Source organism: Bos grunniens, chromosome 6 (genome assembly GCF_055505025.1).
Source record: "Bos grunniens cultivar Pamir isolate PY7600 chromosome 6, Bosgru_T2T1.0, whole genome shotgun sequence".
NCBI classification, from domain to species: domain Eukaryota; kingdom Metazoa; phylum Chordata; class Mammalia; order Artiodactyla; family Bovidae; genus Bos; species Bos grunniens.
The window spans coordinates 17926929-17948529 of record NC_141170.1 but is presented as its reverse complement, the minus strand read 5'-3'; the positions used below and the strand labels follow the sequence as shown (position 1 = coordinate 17948529).

The window sequence follows — 21601 nt, the reverse complement described above, 5'->3', positions numbered from 1 at the left end:
TGATGAAAGCAGAAGTGGTTTTACATCATTCTAATTCACCTCATCTAAAATTTTAAGTCATTTATAACTGATAAGCCCAACTCTATATATTTCTAACATGTTTTATTGCTGATATCAAGTACAGTTCTGTTTTTTCCCCTTTTAAGATAAAAGGACTAAATTACCTCTCCTTGAGTATGTGACTCAAGTATGTCAGAATACAGCTCGAGTTCTATTTTGTTTTTTCAAGGCTGGACTCAAATTCTTCAGGATTTCAGTGCCCATAAATTTCAGCTTAAGAACTGGTTCTAAATTATAAGTAAGTTCCTTTAGAACAGAGATCTTGTCTTTTCTATTCCCTACTATATCATAACCACAGTAGAAATTTAAACATTATTTATTGAATGGATTTGCCCTAAACTATACATTAGCAGTCTGTTCCTACACACACACACACACACACACACAAACAACTAAAATATTTGCTGATTAAATGATGTCTGTGATTTGTTTCCATGTAATTTAGGGATAGAAAAAAGTATATGAGGATACAGGTAAAACAAGATTGGCTATTACATAACATTTAAAAATTTGTGAGACCTATTAGAAAAAAATTGAATAACTGAGTTATTGAGGGAGGGTGTATCTTTTTTGTGTACTGGTTCATGGGATAGAATTAATTACTTTGTAACAAATTTTTAAAAGGTTAAGTTTGCTTTCTCAGAGATTCTTGTCCTTAATTTAAAGCCCAGTATTCTTGTTACAAGATATTTTTAGGTTCACAGTTCTAAATCCCAAATAACTTATTTTAAGGACTATAGTATTTGGGATTTAGAACTGTGAACTAAAAATGTTTTGTAACAAGAATACTGGGCTTTAAATTAAGGACAAGAACCTCTATTTTAAGGACCATAGTTGAATTGGAGAAGGCAATGGCACCCCACTCCAGTACTCTTGCCTGGAGAATCCCATGGACAGAGGAGCCTGGTAGGCTACATTCCACAGGGTCGTGAAGAGTTGGACACGACTGAGCGACTTCACTTTCACTTTTCACTTTCATGCATTGGAGAAGGAAATGGCAACCCACTCCAATGTTCTTGCCTGGAGAATCCCAGGGACGGGGGAGCCTGGTGGGCTGCCGTCTCTGGGGTCGCACAGAGTCGGACATGACTAAAGCGACTTAGCAGCAGCAGCATAGTTGAAATATTGCGGAACATATTATTCAATATTCAAACTTACTCTGAAAAAAGTGATGAAAATAAAGTCTGTATCTCAACAGAAAAGGAAAATAAGAGCTGATGTTCAAGTTTTCTCATCGTTTTTGCAGTTTGAAAGGACTAAAATTAGGTTGGATATTTGTAACATTAAAGAAAAGCCTAATAAACAGTCATTCAGACCTAGCTTAACGATTAAGTCATTACCAGGTCCTTATTAAAAATCTATCTTGCAAAATACCAGTATTTTCTTTTATGAAATTCCTAAAGCACTTCATTAGGTAGATTATTTCCAGAACTAAGATAAAAGTGACATTTAACAAAAAATTAAAGAATCAGTTAATAGATTATATGAATAATTGGTCTTTCTCATTTTTTTATTCTTTCTGTGAGCAAGTACAATTAACATTTCATTTTTTGTCTTTATACTTTTCCCTTGAATTTCCAAAGAAAGTGCAATATCAATTAAAAAACCCCGACTGCTTACTTTAATATTAATTTTTCTAGTATTTTAAGTTCAAGAGAACTCATTATAAAGTTGATATTTACAGTTCTTTTTGGAGTACTGTCAACTAAATGAAATTATTAAATGCAAAATCTAAAGATATAGTAGAAATAGTTTAAAAGGCACACATTAAGAATAATAAATTAGTCAATATTAAAAACAAAATACTTAACACAGTAATCAAAATAACCTTGTTCAGGCATGAGTATGGACATAAAGACCAGTGGAATAGCAGAGAGTGTGCAAAAATAAACCCTCACATATATGTCCAGTTGATTTTCCACAAGGGAGTCAAGACCATTCAATAGAGAAAGAACTTTAAAAACAAACAAACAAAAAGGTAATGGGAAAACTGGAAATCCACATGCAAAAAAAAACTTCATTTTTTTTGGACTTCACTTATATATGTTACGCCACATATAAGAATAAACTTAAGATGGATCACATACCTCATCAGAAAGCTAAAACTATAAAACTCTTACAAGAAAACATAAGAGCAACTTTTCATGGCCTTGGATTTAGCTACAGTTTCTCAAATATGATACCAGAACTGGAAAAACAGATAAATTGGGCTTCCTCAGAATGAAAGGGCACCATCTAAAGAGTGAAAATAACTCCCAGAAAGGAGAAAATACCTGCAAATCCTATCTGTGATTAAGGTTTAATGACCAGAATACAAAAAGAAGATCAAGAAGACAACCCAATAAAAAATAAGACTGAGCCATTTTACCAAAGAAGACATACAGTCAATAAACACATGAAAAAAATGTTCAAAATCAACAGTCATCAAGAAAATGTCCATCAAAACCATGATGAGATAATACTTCACATCCACTAGGATGGCTGTTATCAAAAAATAACAAGTTTTAGCAAAGATGTAAGAAATTAGAATTCTTGCATAGTGCCAGTGATACTGTAAAATAATTCAGCCACTGTGGAAGACAATATGGCAGTTCCTCAAAAATTTAACCATAGAGTTACCACACGACTCAGCAATTCCACTCCTGGGGTGAGTAGGTGTGTGTGCATTGTGTGTGTATCCAAAACTGAAAGCAGAGGTTCTAACAGGTACTTATACACCAATGTTTACAGCAGCAGATTTCACAACAGCAAAACGTAGAAATAACCAAAATGTCCATCAATAGGTTAATGAATATACAAAAAGTGGAATATACATAACAGTGGAATATTATTGACCCATAAAAAGGAATAAGGTTCTGCTACACGCTACAACATGGATTGAAGCTTGGAAACACATTACGTGAAATGTCAGACACAAACAGGACAAATTTCGTAAGATCTCACTTACATAAAATATCTGGAATATAGACATTCATAGAGACAGAAATAGAGGTTACCAGGGGCCAAGAGAAAGGAGAATGGGGAATGATGAAAGTTCTGGAAATGGATAGTGGTGATGGTTACACATCTGGAATATATATAATGTAAACTGTACACTTAAAAGTAGTTAAAATATCAAATTTTAGGTTATGCACTTCATAATTTAAAAATATTAAAGCATATAAGATTCAATATTTTTCCTGAAATACAGAATTTAATTAGACCTCATGCTTATCACAACAAAAATTTTAGGTTAATATAAATTGATACAGTACTGCCTTCAAGGTATATAGCCAATACTAATGTTTATGGCCATGAACTCCACTGGCCATACTAAAAACGAAGCTTATAAATAATCCAAAGAAAGGCATTTTTGTTTTTACAGAAAGAACCTGGCATTCAACACAAGCTAAACTCAGAAATACTGCATGGAAATAAAAGCCAAGTTCACTGTAGGCTTGAAGTCCTGAGTTGGCTATTTTTACTTTGTTTCTATTTCGACATGGACAACCCTCTCTTTAAACTTGTTTAAAAATGGGACTCCCAAGAAAAATATATGTATTAAATTTTTAATAATCAAAACTGTATAATTTTCATGTGTGCTAATCTCAATTAACAAGAATTAGGAGAAAAGGTTTTACATGCTTTTGGCAAGCAGCACAAAACCAATCACTTAATATGCTATTTTCTAATCAGGAATGCTACTATTTTCCAAAAACTACTAAAGAATCTGTTTCATAGTAAACAATCTTGAAATTACATTTGCTTGAAATTACATTTCTAATTCACAAAAGTAGAGGCTTGTCATATATTTAAGGGTAAGGTATTAATTATAAAAATATCATAATGCTGGGTAGTATAAAAAAATCATCTTTTTGTGGACAAGTTCTGATTTTACAAGAGGGATGAAAAACATCATAAACTAAAGCAAAACAGAAAGACAAAAACGACAAGAAATACAAAATACAAACAAAAGGTAACACTTAGTCCATTTAGACAAGTTCACAGAAATGGGTAGAGGGAAACAGTGAATGTACATCCATGCAGCGATACTGCCCTGTGAGCAATCCATTCCTCTTCATCCACTTCTTGCCTGCAAGCTTTCCGTCTTGTCATGAGTCCCACCACTGTTATCCTCAGTGAAAAAAGAAGCCAAATGTGAGCTTTAAACGAAAATGAAATGAAAAAAATCCCAGGGCTTTCGTGATCTCCACTCATTCTTTCAAATTAATCATGGCCTCTTGATAAACTGAAAATGAATATACTGAATTAATAAAACAATTTCCACCGAAGCTATCAAATGAAAGCAATAGTTGGAATTTTTGAGTGTTTTCTATGTAATGTTTTGACTCTGGATAGCATGATAAAAGAGGGTCCCACTGGTGAGATGTGAGGTAATTTGAGGACTGAAATATTTAAGGACAGTAATAAATTGTTGTCAGAAAAGAAAAAACAGGTATCCATGAGTTCAACAATAAATAAAACAATAGAGATAGATAAACAAAAGGGCTCTTATTACAGTAGGATGTTAAGTAACGGCTGATAAAAATAGGAGTGTTGGAATTTGAAAAAAATAATTTTAGAACCATAATAGACAAGATCAGTTCAAGAGAGCTTTCATCAATGGATCCTACATATAGTGGATGAAGTTTTGATGAAGAGTAGGATATTTTATTTGTCTTAAAGTATCTCCTCACCAATCGCTATATTAGTTACTACAGTAACACATTGGAGAAATCAGACAAGGAAACAGGTGGTCAATTTTATATCACAAGTGAACAGCAGATGGATACTGTGTACCTCCAGATAAGATGTGCTAAGAAAGACACAATCCTTTATGTAATATTCCATCCAGGAATGCATAACCAGAATCTTATCAAGAGAAAACATCAGATAAACCAAAGATAAGGAATACACTTTAAAAAAAAAAAAAAAAAAAAACCTTGGTCATGAAACAGCTGCAAGAGCCTTCTTGGACCCAATCTTAAAGAAACTGCTATTGAACAATATATTCAGTGTCTATTTTACACAAACACAAGATGGAACCTCTGGGAAAAGAGATCTCTAAAAGGAACGAATGAAAAGAAAAGGTAAGGAATGGAAGAGAGGGAGGGTCGAGTACTGAAAAGTGAGGAAGGAAAAGTAGAGACAGTAATGAAAAGAAAGGGAGAAGAAAAAGTTTGCTCTCCAAGATTTCAAGGTGAAACATAGACTGGTCTCATAGTAAGATGTCTACCTTTTGAGAATTAACTAGCTTTCTTAATTGCTCCTAGTGGAATAATTCCTTTATGAAATTCTGTGGTCTTTATAAACAGCTGACATTATCAGGGGTTACTCGTGGGCAGTATTATTCATAATCAAAGTATAACATACGAGTACTGAAAAGTAAACATGAGGAAACATGGAATCATGTTTCTAGTGCTTTCATTTTACAGACTCTTTTCATTTCAGTTCAAGGAAGGCATCAAGATAGAACCGTATACTATATAAAACTACACATATAACGTATACATATATAACATATATGCATATTATATACAAAAACTATAAAATATATATTTATAGTTAGATTCTAGGAGCCCACTTTGGTATCCATACTGTAGATTTCAGATGTCAGTAACAGATTCAAGTTAACTTTCATGTTGCACTTAAAGCTGTACAATAAAAACATTTTATTGTATAAATATAAACATTTCTTATAATTTTGTACTAAGCATATAAAATACAACAGATGAAAAATATACATTAAAGAGTTCACTACACCATTTAACTCCTCCAGGGCAAAAATCTTACTTCTTAAAGCTCTTTTCCAGTTTATAGAAATTATCATTTTTTCCGAGAACTGGAACATTTTTATGAACCTGTTCTTTAAGGCAGTAAAACCAAAATCAAGAAGGAAGAAAACAAACTAAATAGAAGTACTGAGGATTTAGTAGGTCCCAGCATGGTCTCCTGTCCCCACAAAAAAATGTTTTAATTACCACATTTAGCCTTTTAATAACAAGTAACATCTGTCCTTCAAACTTTAATTTAAAAATCTTAACTGTGCATGCACTCACATGTGTGTGTTTGTTATGGGTGTGGGAGTGAGGAAGGTAGGGAGGAAAAAGAGACAGAGTTAATATCAAAGGTCAATTCAGTTGACAGATGGGCTCTTTTGCTTGGATTTCTATTTACATATTTTCTTACGTAAATAAGGGCTTCCCAGGTGGTGCAGCAGTAAAGAATCCACCTACCAATGCAGGATATGCAGGAGGAGTTTGATCCCTGGGTCAGGAAGATTCCCTGAAGAAGGAAATGGCAACCCACTCCAATATTCTTGCCTGGAGAATCATGGACAGAGGAGGCTGGTGGTTTACAGTCCATGGGGTCGCAAAGAATAGGACACGACTAAGCTCACAAGCATGTAAATATATGGCCAATAGTATAGCAAGAACTATTATTTGGAACAAAGTTGTTTAACTTACTCTCCATACATATTGCTTAAAGAATTAAATGACATCTAAGCACTGAAATGTTTGATCTATCTTATATCCACTGGGAAATATCCTCTGAGGTCTTTGTGCTCACAAAGGCAGTTTGGGTACCTCTTTCCATTTTATAAATAATGGGGGAAGGGAAAGTCATCTTAGCCTTTTGATGAAAAGATAATCAGATTCTTATTGAAGTCCTTACCAATCTGTAATGCTAATGCTGGATGCTCTTAGCAGTTGCTGCTTACACCATGTCTTAACTTATCAAAAATAAATATTCCAGTTGGCTAACAGATTACCAGTCCTTAACTCTGAGTGAGATATTATTTTTTCTACCTTCAAACTGCAAAGCTTTAATTAGCTTATTTTTATTCTTTCATTAAAAAAAAAAAAAAAAAAAAACTTTGAAAATAAAACAACTTCCTGAAAGCCTACATCAAAAGCCAAAGCATTCAGGCTACAAATAACTCACCTAGCCCTACTGATTTTAGCTCAGAGCCCTGACAGATGAGTGAATCATTTTAGATATACACCAGCACAAATTATTATAAAATGTTTACACTTATTCTACTTTCTTAAAAAGCAGATTCCTTTAATGTTATTTTATAGCATGTACAGAATATTTCCTAGGAAATCATGGCAGAGATTTCATCAATGTAAAAAGCAGCAAAAATAACTAAATGCTATATCTGCATTCTATTTCCTAGGCACCAGCTAAGTTTCCTGTGTAGGACTTAATGCTGAACAAAGACAGTTCACATTCATTTAACCATTTAACAGGATCCTTGCAACAATTCTTTGCGAAAAAGAGTAACATGTGTAAGTACTTACGGCTCCACATTCAGCATTTTATATGAATATCTCTTTAATTCTAAGAATCATCATATGGAATTGATATATTAATCCCATTTCTACTGAAGAGAACACTGAGAATAAGAGAAGTAGCCCAAAGTCACATGGTAGTAACCAGAAGAAGGAGGCTGCTTGAGAAACACGTCTGCCTAACTCCAAAGCTTCTGTTCTTTCCCTCACCCTGTGCTGCTGCATCATCACAAAGGAGGAAACAGAGGCCAAGTACTCAAACCAGGCTGCTCAGCCACAACGTGGTAAACAAGATCTCAACCTAGGATTTCTAATTCTGAAACTTTTGTCGCTACAGTACCTGGTACTTCCCACTTCAGGACCTAGACAACTATCCTAATACAGAGAGAATACAAGAGATATAGACAACTCCGGGAGTTGGTGATGGACAGGGAAGCCCGGTGTGCTGTAGCCTATAGGGTCGCCAAGAGTCAGACATGACTGAGTGACTGAACTGAACTGGTAGACAAAGTATAAAATCATGGCTCCAAATTTCCCCCCAGAAAGTTTGTAAGATGCAGCACACATTAATATGACATCTGTACTTTCACGGAAAACCTCGTAACATAGAAAAGGTCTGACACACACAACTCTCTTTGCTTTTCCAACTGCAGTTAAGCTGACCTGGGTTCACTTCGCGGAAAAGACTTCTTAGTTTGTTCAACCACTCAACACAGAATTGAACACCTAACCCTCTAGGAGCTGGGGACTGTGATTCCCTAACCCTCTCCTCTCTGTTTATCAAGTAACCATCTGACACCAACCCTTACCTCAGTGCCATATGCATTCCCTTTAACATCTTTCTTTTCCCAACTTCTGCTCCATTAACCTGAAAAAACCTTTCTTAATTATTCTCATTTACTAACTTCAACCCAGTAATAACTACTTCCAGTCACTATTTAATTCCCCTGGAGATTGTTCTTATGTATCTTGTGCAGCTTCATACTCCTGTGACAGGAATATTTTCCAATATCACAAAGAAGAAACAAATGCAGAAGGTAGATTTCTATAAGAAATTTGTTCTGGACTCTCTTCAAAAGGTCACTATCATTAAAAAAAAAAAAAAAAAAAACAGAGAAAAAGGATAAGAGAAACCAATCCAGATTTTTAAAAGAACAAAAAGACATAAACAAATGTAAGGTGTAGATCAAACCAATCTGTTGTTTGAAAAAAGGTATAAAAGATATCTTGGGGATGGTTGGAAAATTTGGATATGGACTAGATTTAAACATGACAGTATGGGATGACTATTATTTTCTAATATATGATAATGATACAGTAGTCAGAGAGAAGAATGTCCTTATTTCTAGGAGGTGCATGCTGAAGTGTTTACAAGTGTGAAGCATCATAATGGTCCAAATTACTTTCAAAGGGTTCAGTGATGCCTCACTCCTCTGTGAAATATATACAAACACAATGAGAACACAAGTGGCAAAACACTGGTAATTGCTGAATTAAGGTTAAAGGTATTTGGATGTACACTGCACTCATTCATCGAGCTTTTCTGTATGCTGGAAATTTTCAAAACTCAAAGTTCAGTTTAAAAGGAGGGACATAAAACCACTGGACAGTCTCCACTTGCTTTTAGATTTCTAGTATTTTTGTTAGACCAGAAGTATGGATGTGAGAGTTGGACTGTGAAGAAAGCTGAGCGCCAAAGAATTGATGCTTTTGAACTGTGGTGTTGGAGAAGACTCTTGAGAGTCCCTTGGACTGCAAGGAGATCCAACCAGTCCATTCTGAAAGAGATCAGCCCTGGGATTTCTTTGGAAGGAATGATGCTCAAGTTGAAACTCCAGTACTTTGGCCACCTCATGTGAAGAGTTGACTCATTGGAAAAGACTCTGATGCTGGGAGGGATTGGGGGCAGGAGGAGAAGGGGATGACAGAGGATGAGATGGCTGGATGGCATCACTGACTCGATGGACGTGAGTCTGGGTGAACTCCGGGAGTTGGTGATGGACAGGGAGGCCTGGCGTGCTGTGATTCATGGGGTCGCAAAGAGTCGGACACAACTGAGCGACTGAACTGAACTGAACTGAAGAAACTTTCCGCTGATCTACAAAGGGCTAACTGCTAAATATTAGACTGGTTTACTACTCCAGCCAGATTGTGAGAAGGATATACAAAATTATAATGCTTTCTTTCTCCTCTAAAAACAGACTTCCTTGGTGGTCCAATGGTTAAGAATACCCCATCTGATGTAGCCAAAACAACAACTAAAAAAATTAAAACAAATGTATTTTATAGTAATACTTTAAGCATAAAACTATGTGATTTTCTGTTGTTACTAAAGATGAAAAATTATGGTTGTACTGTACAAATCTTTTTTTAAACCATGGAGTTTACTGTCACAATGAGAACATCATATACCAAGGTAAACAAATGGGTAAAGGATCGAACTATATATTTCTAACTAAAATCTGTGAATTATTTGCATATACATTACACAATCTCATATACGTTCTTCACCTTTCTGTTAATTCTGTGGTAGATACTTTCTTATTCTTAAAAGGTTCAACCACTCTTAAAAGTCCTGCTCTTAGGCAAATCATACAGAAGGAAGTATAATAAACTGAAAGAAAATGTAAAAAAGAATGGCTAAGGCCACTGTTTTTTTTTTTTTTGGTGGACTACAGGTCAAAGAGAACACTGTTTAAATTTTATGCTTCTTTAAAATTAAGCTACAAGATATGACTTGTGAAAGATATGAAAAACCCATTTAATTAACAGACTATTTTCCACTATTAAATGAGACTTAAAACTCCCCATTCCAGACTCATAAACTATTAACTGTGGGAAATAAGTTTGCCACAAAGTCCTTACACTTACAAAGAAAAAGCAAGGAACTAACTCAAATCAATAACCTTGAAATGTAACTAAAATCTCAAAAATGTTTTCGTGTAACTAAAATCTCAAAAAAAAAGGATTGCTTCAGTTACTAAAGATATTTATTTTCTTCCTACACACAAGCCCTTGGAGTATCTGCCCTTTCCCCACTCACTGCAAAGGCAATGCTACTGTGAACACATAGCTGGGTTGTTCCAAAGACTGTACGGGTGTTGGACATCATTCATAACGTGAGACAAATGAGTCCTCTCTCTTAGCAAGTTAGAATTTAGAATATGAGAACCAGGATAATTAGCTGTGGGGGCCGAGAGCTTGCTGAACCTCACACCCACAACTGACCACTGCATGTTAAGAAAACAGAATAAACCATTTGGAAGAGAGACACAAAAACAAAGAATATAAGCAATTTCGGAAAAAGAAATGGTGAATAAATAACCAAAAAAATTCCAGTTTCCTGGAAGCGTGGCTGCCCTTCCTGTACTTGAGTTCTATAGTATCTGATACTGGATACTTGTTCTCTACATAATCTTAAAAAAAATAAAAAGATAAATATGGACTTCTATGTAGGTACAAAATGTGCAAAGGAAATCACTAAGTAAAATTAGCATACTAAATATCAAAAATATGGTTAGGTCACAGCAAAGCCTAGGATTCAATTACTTAAAAATCAATAGATTCTTTCCCCAAATAGAATATTAAGTTTATACAAGGTCACCGAGAAGACAGAACAAATTGTTCTGATCCAAACATTTATTGATATGTATTTTCTTACTTTTCTCAGCAATAGAATATTTGAGGCCTATGGTTGATATAATGAACATTCACAGGCTACTATCTTCAAATACAAATTTGAATTATTATAAGAATGCTTCACACTCTTCTAGAGAAAAGAACGGAATGATGTCTTTCTTCATGTTTAAGAGAGGCAGGATAAAAGAGCAGGTGAGTCTGAGCCCTGGTGTCATCAACCACTCCTACATTTAAATCCTGGTTGTGCCATTTCCTAATCCTGTGGCCTTTGGCAAACTACTTCTCCTGCTTGTTTCTAACCTATAAAATTAGTATAATAATAGAAGCCAACTCACAGGAGTGTTACAAAGAATAAATGATGTCATATATGCAAAACCCCTCAGAAACAGTCAATGTTGTTATTATTTTGATTATTATTCAGGGAAGGGGATGTATTTCATATACCTGTGATGTATAAAACTGAGTTCCTTGAACAAGGCCATTTTTAGCAGGCTTACGAAATGAAAAACATCAAAATGTATGATTCAAAAACCAGGGGAGGGACCTCCTTGGCAGTCCAGTGGTTAGGACTCCTTCCAACGCAGGGTGTGCAGGTTCAACCGCTGGTCAGTGAGCTAAGATCCCACATGCCTTCCAGCCAAAAAACCAAAACGTAAAACAGAAGCAATATTGTAACAAATTCAATAAAGACTTTTAAAAATGGTTCATATTAAAAAAAAAAAAAACCTTAAAAAAAAAAAACCCTAAAAAAACCAGGGGAGATAAGGATAAGTTCACATTTAAAAAGCACATAATCTCTTTAGTAGGGCCTCTGTACAATAAACTAAGGGTTATTCTTTCATGGGGGATACAGTTTGTCTTCAGATAAAAGCTTTTATAAAAGCATTCCTTCAACAACCTCTGACCACAAAAGGAAGCCCTTCTTTTCCTGAATGCTCACCCAGATACAGCAAAACACAAGATAATCTACTTTTGTTAGAGGAAGGCAAAAATTTTTAGATTGTTTTAATTATAAAATATTTAAAAAAATAAACCAACTACTAACTCTGCTCTCATAAAGTACAGATTTTGACTGGTTCAGAAGTAACTACAAAAATTCATTGTGGGGGAGGAGGGGGTTGGGGTTAGACAATTATACAGCTAAGAAAAAGCTAGCGATACTATAGAGAGAAAAATAGTTCTTGCACCATGAACACACAACACAGAATGTGCTTCCTACAAAACATGCGTTACGACCAAACAGAACAGCCAAATGAGAGGTCAAAAACTACCTCGATGGAATCAAGGAAAAGGAAGGAAGGAAGGTGGAAGGAAGAGAGAACACTATTACAAATAATTTCAGCAATCTGGAAGGCGAAAGAACTGAAACATCCTAGTATTTATTTAAAAACTCAAAATGATTCTGCAAAAAATTAAAAACAACAACAACAACAACAACTGAGGTGGAACACAAGACCAACAGGATTATGTCCTCTGTAAGACTAGAAAAAAAACAGGCAAACCTTCTCCTACTCCTTTCGCCCAGGTCAAAACAAAACAAAGAACAGAGTGGCTAATAGTTAAAGTTTAAAAAGAAAATGAAAATGAAGTTGACATCCTAGTGTTCCCAATTTTGTGGGAAAAAAAAATATATGTATATATATTTATATATATATATTATACACACATATATATATGTATTTAGTGACTACAAAATCTCTCCTTAGACCTCCAGCAAAAATGACACATCCCCCTCCTCCATGACCTTTTTTCTCCCTCTTTCAAGTCATTAATTTTAGTGATGGCTCAAAACTCACAGCCATTTATGTAAACTCTATTCTACTTCTCAAAAATAAATTCTATATGCTAATAAACTACATAATCAACTGAATACTAAGGGTTCTATATTACCATTAACAAGACATCATTTTGCTTGTATTCTAACCTTCAAAAACATAAGTAAAAATAACTTAAGGCCAATGCTTGTACCAAGAAATGGCAACTACTATGAATTTAGCTTTTACTTACTATGTGCCAGGCACAATAGTAAGCACTTTAGTATCATCTCATTTAACCCTTACGAAAGTGAAAGTGTTAGTCCCTTAGACTCTTTGCAACTCCATGGACTGTAGCCCCAGGCTCCTCTGTTCATGGAATTCTCTAGGCAAGACTAGAAACTCATCTAACAGATGAGGACACAAGAAGAGAAATTACATAATACACACTGCAGTTTTGCTCTCATATCTGCTTTCGATATTTCATACAATTTTTTTAATCATACTGTCAATAAAGACATGCATAATTTGACCTCAAAACAGGAGCTAAATAAGGGATATTCAGGATCAAAATAAACTCAATTGATATAGTCATAGAAACTGATGTAGGCATAGACAACAAACCAAAAGTCTAAGAAAAAAAAGAGAACAGCTTCACATCATGTGTTAAAGCATGCTTAAAATGATTCGTATTTCTAAGTTCCAAACTTCAAGTATCATTTCTTAAAGAAAAACTACATTAAATTTTTAAATCCCAACACTCTAATGAGTAGTGCTACTTTACTTTTCAATTTATTTTTTCTGATCAAAAAACTTTTAAAATCTTATAATGTAAGTTTCACATTAAGTATATCTGCACTTTTTATTATGCTTTGAGTTCCCTTTCTTGAACTTCTTAAACTCTCTTAATACATATTTCTAGAAAGAATACATTCTATAGACTTGCAATAGTGGGCAACAATTTTGTAAACTATAAAAATGCTACAGTATTTTTTTAGTCTAAAGCCCAAAATCTGGTCATAAATCTATCTATTCTCAGACATTTTTAAGACATAAAGGCAGCAAATTATAAACAAAACTCTTAGCTCAACATCCTCATAATGCAAAATCATAAGAGCTTAAGTTTAAAACTTCCTCTTTGACATATCAATGCAATAGAACTTTTCTAAGCAAAAAACATTACCATTTGTTCAACTATGAAAATTCATTCCCCAGTCTACTCTATGTGATCAAAAGGAAGTTTTAAATTGAAAATTTTGTATTGTTTCTATTAAACTACATCCCACTAACAAGTAAAAAGGGATATCACATAGAAAGCCTACTGAATTCAGACTAATGAGAGGACTTCAACTACCAAGACTACTGAGATTTAAAAGTCTCATCATTCCTAATAACTAAACCAAAATAATATGTATTTATAGTAACTCACAAATAATTATAATTTAAAAACATAAAATCCAGTCACGTAATCAGATGCTTTAGAAATACAATCTACTCTAATGGAGTTAAGACCATCTTTTCTCAATGAATTTGAGATTTTCTTAGACTAAATTTACTAAAATACTGTTATTCCATGTGCTAAATACATGCATACACACACACATACACACTCACCTTATATTAACTAGTGCTGATAAAGTCAACTAGGTCAAATTTCATTTCCAGAAACAACTATGCTGCTGCTGCTGCTGCTGCTAAGTCGCTTCAGTCGTGTTCAACTCTGTGCGACCCCATAGAGGGCCTCCTACCAGGCTCCTCTGCCCCTGAGATTCTCCAGGCAAGAACACTGGAGTGGGTTGTTGCCATTTCCTTCTCCAATGCATGAAAGTGAAAAGTGAAAGTGAAGTCATTCAGTCATGTCCGACTCTTAGCGACCTCATGGACTGCAGCCTACCAGGCTCCTCTGTCCATGGGATTTTCCAGGCAAGAATACTGGAGTGGGATGCCATTGACTTCTCCGAGAAACAACTATACTGCCTTCCAAAACAAAGATGACAAAAATGAATCCATAATAATACTTTACAATTACTTCTCCATCAACATAAATATTGAGAACTGCTAGCTGGTAAATGAAGTTTATATGACTATGGGACTACACTGTATAAGTGGGCATTTCCCTTAACCGATCTGGTGTACTAAGTATTCTCACAAATGTTGGATAATTTCTCACACTTTATAACCTAGTTGCAGAAAGTAACCACAGAAAAGCTAATAAAATTAAAGTAATCTTAATAAACAATGACTTCCTACTCTTAAATATTTTAGGGAAATAAAGGTAGGCCTTTGGATATTTTATGAGAAATAGCAGGTTAACAACTCAGCAAAGCGTACAGTCAGATACCACTTGAAGAATTCTACATAGGATAAAAAAATAACAAATTTTATGAAAGGAAACAGAATTAACTCCTTTTTGCTTTAAAAAAAAGGAAATGATAGGAGTTACATTTCTCCTTTTTAAGGGTGAGGGAGTACTTTTTTATTACAAAACTATATGGCACAAAGGGGATAAACTTATGCTTAGAGTTTAAGACTAAAGTGTCCTTAATAGTATTAAAAAATTTATGTATCTTTCCACTTAGCATATTTTTTTCTTTCTTCATTCTTGTATATCAGTACTACGCAGGGAGTTTCAAAGTGGCTTCCAATGACCTCCTGTCCAGGGATCCACATCCCTGTGTAATCCTCTCTCCTTGAGAGACAGAGAGAGAGAGAGAGTGTAAATGTGAGTGTCTGTATGTGTTTGTGTCCATGTGTGTGTGCGCACATGCACGTGTGCACTCAAACATTCAGCTGACTCTGACTCTTTGCAACCCCATGGACTGTAGCCCACCAGGCTGCTCTGTCCATGGGACTTCCAGGCAAGAATACTGGAGTGGGTTGCAAATTCTGTTCTCCAGGTGACCTTCCTGACCCTGGGATTGAACCCGCATGTCCTGTGTCTCTGGGACTGGCAGGCAGATTCTTTCCCACTAGTACCACTTGGGAAGCCCTCTCTCCTTAAGTGTGGACTGGACCTAATGACTCACTCCTAGGAAACAGAATGGGGAAAAGCAATGGGTCGCCACTTTAAATTACAGTTGGGTTAAATTACAAAAGGGTTGCCAGTTTAAATCACAAAACCAAACAAAAAAACAAAAGGCTCATGCAACAAGAGCCAGTAGGCTGCTGGCAAACAGCCGACATGAGGAACTGGGGCCTTAGGACAGACAACCAATGAAGAACTGAACACAGCAATACCCTGTGAGTAAAGTGGAGGCAGATCCTCCCCTGGGGCTTTCAGATGAGACCACAGCACTGGTGGACAAACGTGCAGAATGCAGCTCTGCAAGAGACCCTGAGCCAGAGGACCCAGGAAACTACTCACCCCAAGACCTGAGAGATAAACACTTGTTGTTTTAAGTCACTGAGCTTTGGGGTAATCTGTTGGACTGTGTCTGCTCAAAACAATGAAGCCTAACTCTCAGCCCCTCAGAATGTGACCTTATTTGGAGACACAATCTTTACAGGAGTAACCAAGTTAAAGTGAGGTCATTAAGTATCCGCTTGCCAAGCAGGAGACACAGGAGACCTGAGTTCAATCCCTGGGCCGGGAAGATCCCCTGGAGAAGGAAATGGCAACCCACTCCAGTATTCTCGCTAGGAGAATTCCATGGACAGAGGAGCCTGGTGGGCTACAGTTCATGGGCTCACAAAGAGTTGGATACCATAGCAACTACACAGCAACAGCAAACAGGGTGGACCCTAATCCAATATGACTGGTAACCTTACAAAACGAAGAAATTTGAACAGAGACAGACACACACAGAGGGAAGATGATGTGAAGAGACATGGAGAAAAGGAGGCCATCGACAGGTCAAGGAAAGAGGCCTGGATCAGATCCTTCCCTCGCACATCTTGGAAGCGACCACTCCTGCTGACAACTGGACTGCAGACTTCTGGCCTCCAGACTCTGAGACAATGGATTTCTGCTGTTTAAGCCACTCAGTCTGTGTTAATTTATTGTGGCAACCTTAACAAATTAATACATGTAGCAAAAGAGAACTAATAGACATAGTGAATTCAAAATAACTTTTATTGACAATACCAAAATTAGCTCAATATAGGACCCAAGTAGATGGCCGAAGTTTTTAAGTCTTTACTCTGATAAAAAGACATGAGGTCATAATAGAGGATCTTGGACCACAGAATTCTTTTTTTTTAAGTTAGCTGGGACTCCTGCAATCATAAATCTAATTGACTCATTTCAAAAATTGACACTGCTGCTGCTGATGTGCCAAAAACTATTCTGAACACATAACATAGATTAATTCCTCACAAGAACACTCTGAGGTCCCACTATCATCAATTCTCATTTTTAAGATGAAGAAATTGACGTCTAGGAGTTAAGGTCATACAGCTGAAAAGGAGCCGGGATTTAGTAAATTAAGGTACAGAAGAATGGGGCTTCCCAGTCGGCACACTGGCAAAGAAGCCGCCTGCCAATGCAGGAGATGTAAGAGATGTGGGTTTGATCCCTGGGTTGGGAAGATCCCCTAGAGAAGGAAATGGCAACTTGCTCCAGTATTCTCATCTGAGAAATTCTTTCCAGGATAAAAAGGAAATGATGCTGTAAAAACATTGCCTGGAAAAGTCCATGGACAGAGGAGCCTGGGGGCTACAGTCAATGCGGTCACTAAGAGTTGCACAACCGAGCACACACACAGAGAATAAGTCACTTATCCCAAACCATAGTTAGTAGTTGAGGTGAGACTAAACCAAATGGTCCTTTCTCCTATCTTCAAATCTTTTCTCAAAAAGTTAAATAGAAAAGGCTTTTCTTTCACTTGCTATATTCAATCTTTGTAACACTGCTACCTTAGAAATATATATATATATATATTTGACTATTAATCTCTATCTGCTCTCCTCCCCTAACTACACAAACAGTTACTCATTTTTCTTTTCCACTCCCTGAACCGTAAAGCACTGTCTTTCAATTCCTAGTGATTTTCATGCATCTGGGTTAACATTTTTATATACCGGAACCCAAGATTTCACTTGTGCAGAGTTTGGAAATACAGCTTTAGCTTAATATTTGATCCAATTAAAATACAAATACACCTGGAAGGAGTACTACTATACCATATTATCAGTCATTTACATTTTAGTAAGAACATGGCAGATCCTTTTCAGAGAAACAAAGATCGCAAGACAGCCAGTGCCAACTTTTCCAGGGAATCAGAGTTTCTTTTCTGGAGTATCTGGGATTAGGTGCTTAAGAGTAAGCCTTTTTCTGGGAGTCTGAATTACAAGATATAAATGCAAACAGATATAAATTATGGGCAGTATGGTGACCATGCTTCCATGAGAGAGTTCAAACGTGAAGAAAGCCAAACCCAAAGAGAGTGAGATGGATGTGCAAGAGAGGCATACTGCTGGAGAGACACCTGACTGCATTTGCTTCCTGGGTTCTCTTTGCACGGCCCAGCTGTCCCTGGGTCCTTCTGTGTGCCCTGGGACACATCCACAAGTCTGATAACATCCCCTTTCTGCATCTGATTTGAACTGAGTCACCTGCAATCAGTAGAGAACTCACATGGTCAAAAAGATAACCTCTCTACAACTGAAGAACATCACTGAAGGACCAGGAACCTTCCATGTAAAATATAGCACCATAGCTACAAACACAAGAACTGACTAGAAGAAGCCAAGGTTTAAACAGCTGTTTGGAAGACTTCCCAGATACTGGTGGAATAGGAAAAAGGAGTTGGAATTTGAAAAGACCATGCCCTCTATCTTTACATTTGGGATTTTTCAGTTGTTCTAGTAAAGAATATCCCATTAAAAAAAAAAAAAAAATATATATATATATATATCCCATAATCTACACACTTGCTAGTGGGTGTGTAAATTATGACAGCCACTTTAGAGATCAATTTGGAAATATCTAGAGAAGATGAAGATGCAGATTTCACACAATCCAGCAAGTTTACTACTAGGTGGCTACTATGGACTGAAACGTGTCCCCCACCAAAACTCACATGTTGAAGCCTTTACTCCCAACACAACCAAACCTGGAGACAGGGTCTTCGGTAGCTTATTTAGGTTAAATGAGATAATAAGGGTGGGGGCCTAAACCGATAATGATAAGAAGAGGTTAAGGAAGCTCTCCAACTGGTTCTCCTTCTCTCTGCCTTGTGAGGACGAAGCTAGACAGAGACCATCTGCAGGTCAGGAAGACAGCCTGTACCAGTATCCAATCACACTGACAACCTGATCTTGACCTTCCACCCTCCAGAACTGTGAGAAAATCAATTTATGCTGTTTACAAAATACGATAAAAATTAAAATTTTTCAGTAACAACAGAGCAAAGTAAAATACTAAAACCCTGCCAACTAGGTAGTGAAAGTATCCAAGTGCCTCACAATATAGCTCATTATTCAATCTAGTCACTCAGAGTTGCTGCAAAACAATAGAGTTCCAAATCCTGTGCTTACAACCAGATTTTCCCAGGATAAAAAGGAAATGATGCTGCGAAGCATAATTTTATTCTATGTAGGTGTCTACAATAAAAGTATAATGCTTTAAAGCCAGGATTGAAACTGAAATATAATTGATTCTAATACATTCTCTTTTTTTCTTTCCTTTTTTCCTTTCTTTTTTTTCTTTTTGGTGCAGAAAACAAAGTTATCCAGGAAAGGAGGCTTGCCTCATTCACCTAATCATCAGTGGTAAAGATGGATTAAAACCCAGCCCCTTAGAGTCACAGTTCAGTGGTCTTGTTACAACACAACAATGCAGCAAAGCCCTTCCTGGCTTCTTGGTCAACAGACAAAACAGTCCTAAAACTGACCTGATTCTGTGTTCTGGGCTGGCATGAACCTGCGTAGAAACAACAGGAGTGGCAGGCACTTTCTTCCTGAAGCAGATGTGGAGAAGTATTATACCTGCGATGAAAGGAAAAAAAAGAGAAAACCCAGTTTATTTTCAGCATGTTTTAGCATTATGAGTAGTTCATTTCCTATTAATTTTCTCTTTACCTCATTATTTCTTGCCAATAGTTTAATGATATGACCGCACTTAAAAACAGATAAAATTTGGTATTCAAAATCCAAAGAACAGGAACTTCCCTGTGGTCCAGGGGTTAAGAATCTGCCTTGCAATGCAGCAGATGTGGGTTTGATCCCTGGTGGGGGAACTAAGATCCTACATGCTGTGCGGCAACTAAGCCAGCCTGTTGCAACAAAGACCCCATGTGCCACAACGAAGACACAACACAGCCAAATAAATAAATATTTCAAAATCCAAAGAAGAATACAGTCATTCAAAGCTCCATCTGGTTCAGCTTCTTCATCTTACTGGTGAGGAGGCCGAGATCTGGAAAAGTTACTTAAAGCATTAATGACAACAGTTACTTAGTAGCAGAGCTCAGTTCAGAGCCTAATTCTTGACACTTTAGTCCAGTATTCATCTGTACATCATAGATCACAATGTCTCTTTTTGGAGAATCAAATATGAGCAAAAAAAAAAAAAAAAAAAAAAACATGTTATTTCTCTAGGAGTATTTGTCAAGCATCTGAAGATAAATGTGGTATAGAGCTAAATTGATACGTTCTAAATCCAAATAAAAAACACTGCTTCCTCACTCAATAGATATAATCCAACCTCAAGATATTTAGCTTGCCTTCTATAGGATACTTAGGGCTTCCCATGAGGCTCAATGGTGAAGAATCCGCCTGCAATACAAGAGCCACAGAAGACGTGGGGTTTGATCTCTAAGTCAGGAAGATCCCCTGGAGGAAGAAATGGCAACCCACTCCAATATTCTGGCCTGAGAAATCCCATGGAGTACAGTCCATGGGGTCACAAAGGGTCGGATACTACTGAGTGACTATGCATACGCCCGCGTGCACACACACACACACACACACACACACACTTGTAGGACATTTAACTGCTTCTTTTATTGACCATTCAGTATTTCAATATGAAAACACCAGCACCATGAATCATTCTGGTCTTTCTTAACTTTGCTCTCAACAAGTTCTTTTGTTACTCAATTACTTCTTCAATTCCAAAGCTCCTTCACTCAAAAATGAGAAGCTTGGACTAATCGCACGGGCCTTCTAACTCTTAAAATCGTTATGCCCAAGAATAGCTTCATCTTTAACGACATTTTCCTTTTCTGATCAACTATGTGTTGTCATGTTTGTTAATCTCTGTGATCATATTAGTACAACAGTTCAAACATCAGTAATATTGCCCTCAAATACACAGTTAATTATCATTCAAAAACCTATGGAACAAAAACCTAGCTTTGCTGTCTCATTTCTTATGAAAAAGTATTTTTTAAAAAATCTACATCTTTGGTGGTTTCTAAGAAAAATCCTGAATTATTTTCTCAAATCATTCATTCTGTCATTCATCCAAGTTGTTACTGAGTGGCTTGTCAGATGGCAGACACAGGCTTAATGAGATTTAAGATTTTTAAATAAGATCCCTCCAGTGAAATGGTGAGTAACATTAGGGATTCAAGTGACAGTGAGAAAGTAGGCAGAAGTGATGACATGTCTCTTAAATCCCAACATCAGAATATGCCTTCACTGCTTTTTAAAAAAAATACATTAACTACTGACTGCCATAAAACATGGTATTGGTAACATGCTTTAAATTTAAAGCAAGTAATAGAATGAACCTGACTGAGCAACTGAACTGAACTGCACAGAATGAATATCTCCATGTATCTGCCATCCAACTCAAGAACCTAAATATAAGTAACCGGTAATGTTTTACTGATTTGCTCTTCCCTCCACCCATATCTCTCAACTCTTCAGTCCTCTGTAATTGCTACCCTATATTCTGTGCTTTTGGAGAAGGCAATGGCACCCCACTCC

General features: G+C 36.3%; 1 protein-coding gene across 10 annotated transcripts in view; it reads right to left on the bottom strand.

Annotated features, from left to right (window-relative positions):
* Positions 1 to 21601, bottom strand: part of WDFY3 (WD repeat and FYVE domain containing 3) — a 283117-nt gene that overhangs the window by 235999 nt on the left and 25517 nt on the right. For all 10 annotated transcript variants that reach the window (XM_086407523.1, XM_086407528.1, XM_086407526.1 and 7 more), the window contains exon 2: positions 19561 to 19654. The gene's annotated coding sequence lies outside the window, so the exon portion shown is untranslated. The remainder of the gene's footprint in view (positions 1 to 19560; positions 19655 to 21601) is intronic.